Raw genomic sequence first — 6,000 nt, 5'->3', positions numbered from 1 at the left:
GGAAGGCAAAACTACAATAAAAAGGTTGAGTCATTGCTTTGTTGACTTGCAGCTACGCCCATTTGGTGCAGTTTGTCGCGGGTTTGGTGGCTCCATGCGTGCCCCATCAAACCACTCTCGTAGTTACTTGTATCATTGACAATTGCGTAACCAATAATTACAATTTCACCATCATTTTTTAATCATACATTTTGCTGTACAAAAATAATTAAAGAACATCATAAGACTCGAAGTACCATAATAAAATAAAACAACTCATCATAAGTTGGGAATTGCACCATAATTAACCTTTCTATGTGTAAAGGCAGACTACCCACGTGAAAATGCCCTTTCAGATATGGCAACCACAAGTTTCAAGAAGAAAATTACTTTTCATGCACAAGACCATATAGATGTCTCTGAATCAACAAAAAATTGATTCTCATAAATAAAACCCTTTTTTGTCTTTTCCTTAGCGTCTATCAAAATAAAACCCTCAGCATTGACCCATAATTTTTTATTTTTTTTTATTTTAAAATGCTTACATAATTCTTAGGAATTAATAATGAAAAAAATAGTAAAAAAACATTTTTTTTTTTCAAATATATAACTTCCATTGGTCCACCAGGGCCTAGAAGTATATTCTAGATTGGTTGACAATAAAGACGAAGCATTAAATTCTTGTAAAAGATAACGTTAAAATAATACCTAAAGTTGAATATTTATTTTAATTGCTCTGACATTGTTGTCGATTGAACCGTGGGCTAAGTGAACAGTACACGAGTGAGTCAGTCATAAATTCCCAGTGGATGAGACTGATTAGTTGGGGTGGGCATATCACATGTTCTAAGGTTGACTGTTAGATTCCCTGAGAAGAAGTCTCGACTGCCACCTGGTTCTTCCACAGACCCACGCTTGTATCTACAAAAGGATGACAAGCACCAAACCCTAGCTTCGATTGCATCGCCCGTTTCTCCCTTCTGACTAACTAAAGTTTGGATTCATTTGACTTCCTAAAGCTGGAGCATCCCTTTCCAGGAGGTCAACACAAAAAACATACGTATATATAGAAACGAAAAGTGCGGAGAGGGCTAAATTTATAAAATAATATAAGATAATTTATAAGAATAAGCTAACCTTAAAAAAAAACCCCAACAAATGGGGGAGTGAGTAATTTTGAAGTCCAAAAGATGGTATTGTACTTTTCCGGTGGTAGAGATTGTATGTTATCCATGCAGGATTATATATTATTTCGCACCAATAGGAATGAGACATGTGTAAGGATATTAATATTTAATTTTACTTATTTAGTGCTGAAAATAATTTTTGAAGCTTTTGATGATTGAAATGGAATGTGGTATGTATAGGTGCAAGTATAATAAGATTTTCTTTTGCACAAAATAGATTTATAAAGGCTAATGAAATATTAGCTTCAAAGTCTCCATGTTATTTGTGGTTTTTTTCATCTAAGGTTTTTGACATAAATTTGTATATTTTTATTTTTATTTTTTACTTTTTTATTGTTTATTCTCGTGTAATTAATACCATAACAAAATTAAGAAAATATCTTTTTCTTTTATATTCTTTAAAAGATTGACATATAGTATTATATACAAAAAGAATCTTTCAAAAAAAGAGAAGAAAATAATCCTACATACAATAAAAGACAATAAATCAGATTTTGCCAAGAATATCCCCATCACTAGCATAGTATAGGGAAAGTCAAATATCTTTGTATCAATTTAGGGAAAATCAGATATCTTTATATCTCCAATAAAATATAGGATGGAAGTATCACAAATTTTTTCTTCTATATTTTTTAACAAATGAGAGTTAGAGCCCGTTTGGTAATGATTTTAGGAAGCACTTTTAATATTTATAATACTTAAAAAAAATTATCATTAAAGTGTTAAAAATACTAGAAACATTTTTTAGAATCACTCCCGACACTATTAATTACTTATACTACTGAAAAGTTAATTTAACATTAGTTGAACATAGCTCAAAATGAAACATAAATTGATGCAGAAAATGACTTTACAAAATTTAGTTCCATCCTTCTGAGGAAATAATCCCTAACATAATTCCTTTCTTTAATTTCAATAATGAGTTTACCTTTGTCTTCTTCTTTCTGAATAAATGGTTATGGTTTCTTAATTGCTAGTAGCCATGTGCAAAGCCATAGTCATCAACCTCATGACCATACCAACTACGTCAATAGAAGCCATGATTTGACACAGGCTTAAGTTTTCTTTTCAGTTGTGGGGTTTTTTGTTATTCCACTGTAGATAGAAAATACAAGAGACTTTTGCAATAGCTTTCTAATTAGAGCTTTGTTTGGCCAACCTGTGAATGGGAAGGAACTAGTTCCCTTTTACAACAGCTTTATGACCATTCTCAAGGCGTGCCCAAAGAAGATAAAATTGAATTAGGTCTTTTTTTATAGGAACAACACAATTTCATCACCATATCAAATATCTTCTGACAGATAATGAAGAGTCAATGACAACAACAGAAACAAATCCTCTTGATGAATCAAATAAAACAATTTCCAATAGTGCTGTTAATTTGAAGACACAAAATCCTCATAGAGTTCCGTAATCTTATTTACATGGTCCTGGTAATGATAAAACATGTAATAGAGTAATTAATGGCATCTGATTAGCATATTAAGTTCAGGCAAGGACTAGATGTCTGATGAGATGTAATTAAGACTCAACATTTAGGTTTGTGAATCAAGCCAACCTGAGCATGTGCAACATGCATGACCTATCTTTTGGGTAAAGTTTGATGGGGACTCTTTAGACTCTTCAAAAGAAAACAAACTAACTTTTTGAATTATGAGTTCTTTGCTTGACTAGGCATGCAGTTTTATTAGGTTTTTCTGTCTAACCAGTCTATGCCCAAACTTGCCATTAGATCAAAATTTATTTTTCTTTAATCAGTCTTTGCTGAACCCTCTTTTCCAAAACAAGAAACGGATATTAGAATGTATTTCCATCCACCTTAATCCATGTTCTCACTTCCTTCACACCAAATGGAGGTAAAGAAATTAAAAAAATAACCATTGCTACGATGCTAGGTGAAAATTAAGTGACTGATGTTTGCCAATTTACATAGAATCTTAGGTGGTGTTTGTTTTTTTACTTAATTCTAAATAGAATCTTAATGCTTAACAGTGTTAAATATTAGGTTGTTTGTTTTTATAGTATTTTATTTCTATTAAGTATTAAAAAGTAAAAAAATCCAATATGTTATTTTTTTTGTTTAAAAAAAGTTACATATTTTGGCTTTTTCTAAAAAGTTTATAATAAGTTATGAAAAAATAGAAAAACAAACAACCTAAATTATAAAACTAAATTACTTTCAGCAAAAAGCCAAAAAAACAAACACCACCTTAGTCTAATAAATTGTACTATGCCAAATTCAATGCTTACGTGGCTAGGAAGAAATCATAAGTGAAATAATCAAGAAAAATGGGATTTACTTGACTAGTTCCCGTCTTCGGAGGTCATTGATCTTGAACATTAGGTAGGTCAACATATGGATACTTGCCGAATTGCTGTAAAAATCATGACAGTTTGCTCCTGTATTGCACACGAGTAGGTCAAATTGTCCTTTATGGACTCAAGTTAGAAGTTGAATCATGCGCTACCATATCTTCCAATCTCAAAAAATGAAAATCGGGACTTGCATGCATGAATTCCATTGAATGTTTGGTTGGTGACTTGCATGCATGAGGTTCCATCTACCAAAGAGTGACAAATGGCATCATCTTCAAGTTTTGTGAGCCTGAGCAACTTGGGAGATAGTGTCAGGGACAAACGTCATATTCATCACTTGTTTGTGGACAAGATCAAATTTAAGGGCCTAGATGTTCCTCAGACACTTCTGCGTCTTCTCCATTTCTTATTTCGAAACCTGAATCTCGAATTCTGGAACTTATTTCTTAGGTTGGTTTCTCCTTTAATTTCACTTGTTCTACAGATCTCAGCAGGCAGCACATGCCATCCTAAGTTATCATAACCATATCTAATTGCTGATGCAGCGCTGACTTGATCCCTCAATTTTTAAAATAAAAACTTCGAAACACTTAAGAAATGAATCAGGGAAGATTTTCTATGTACTTCAGGCAGAACATTTACTCAAAGGTTTTCCTTTCTAAGCAAATAATCACTAAGAAAAATCCCATAGATTGCTATAAAAACCAGCTAAATTTCATGGGGTTCTTCAACTGCTGACACAGTTTGTCTCCCCGGCTTAATATAAGAAAATGGCCACTGATTATTCCCTAGAATTCAAGAGATATTAAATTAATCTATTTTCGTGCAACCATAGATGTAGGATCAATGCGGGTCTCTCTGGAAAAGTTTTCCGGTTACTAGGTCTGCACTTTTTGGGGGCACAATGATTCTCCAATACAATGGATCAAAAGAAAAAGTGAATGGCACCGTTGTCGATTATTTATCTTAACAATCCAAATGGATAGTCACCAAAAGGCTGCTGCATCCCTTTAGCATGAAATACATAAGCAGCTGCTACCAGAATATCTGTACCAAAGCGTGGAATTTTGGTTGTAACCTCATAGATGGAACTGAATATTTGTTAAGGCCACTTTATCAAGCAAAGAATAGTGTATTTGCTTATATGTAGATGAGGCTTTTCAATATCACGAGGATGGTAAAATCGTTATGGGACATGACTTATGTGAATTTGGTATTGTATGTTCAACCCAGTTTGCTGGAAGAAGCACTTTTTCATCACTACTTTCAAAGAAATGCCCTACTGTTAGTAGTTATAAACTGCCAAGACTGTTATGCTGCAATGAAAACAAATTGAAAATTTTTGAGGCAATTTCCAGAATAGACAGTTTGCAAAAGCCAGCTAGTTAATAGAGCCCAACTTGAGAGGAGTCAACTTTTATTTTCTCTCTGCTTGTGTGTGCAACTCCCCAGTGTGTTTGTTTACTATTTGAATGTATTGCTTTATGAATTCAGTTTGAGCACAGACCCTTGGGTTTTCACATCCTTTTACCAAACTTATTTGTTGCTTAATGCAAAATCACACCGTATAGCTAAAAAAATGAAATGATCAGTCCTGATATTCACTTCCACCTGTGACAAGCTTTACAACATGGGCTACTCTCTAATGCCATCCTGGATGGGCTAAAAAGCATTTTACAGAAGGACTATCATTTTGGTGGGGAAAAATTTAAAAGCATCTTCCAATTGGGTTTTGCAAGAGAAACCTAGAACATGATTGAGTTACTGTATATATGTATACATATTCAAAGCAGACCAAGAAAGACAGAACTACTTTGTTTCCCAAACACCTTCGGTTTTAGTCATTCATTTCATCCAACTGATTCAATTCTTCCAACCAGCCCATGTTGCTCATTCTAGAATCCAAGAGTACCTCACTGGTAATCCCTTGGAGTTGATCACCAGCCGGCACATTTAGTGTTTTAAATAATTATATGGTGTTCCTCTACTAGATGCAGTGGATGGATACATGCCAGTCAATATATGCCATTCGGATCAGTACCATGTTTATTAGCTCTGATCTCCTTATTAAATGAAACTTGATATCACTACTTCGGTGAATTTCCACCGAGTTTTCATTCACCCCGGCCTTGTTCCGTCTTTCAAGGACCACAAATCCATGATACTTGAATCTATTATGCAGACCGGCCAGGACTAATTATCTAATGAGAAACCTTATTAATTTCCATTCGTATATATTTAATGGCTTTACCAGAAAATGTATGTGACATATGTATAAAGATTAGCCATCACCGATCATTTATAGTAAATGGCTTTACCCACAGAAGTAATATGATACGTAGCATAGTCATCATATGTGTTAATGAATGCATGAAAATTAATGACGTTGTGACCCAAGTGATCATAGGCATCACTTTGTTTATGTACACCCACACTCTCTCATTTCTTAAATCTATTGGGAATTTAGGGAAATAATTTATGAATTAGGTTCCATTGAAGACCTTTGTTTTAATGAGCT

Source organism: Vitis riparia, chromosome 17 (assembly GCF_004353265.1).
Source record: "Vitis riparia cultivar Riparia Gloire de Montpellier isolate 1030 chromosome 17, EGFV_Vit.rip_1.0, whole genome shotgun sequence".
In the NCBI taxonomy this organism is placed as follows: Eukaryota; Viridiplantae; Streptophyta; class Magnoliopsida; order Vitales; family Vitaceae; genus Vitis; species Vitis riparia.
This window is presented reverse-complemented; position numbering follows the sequence as displayed.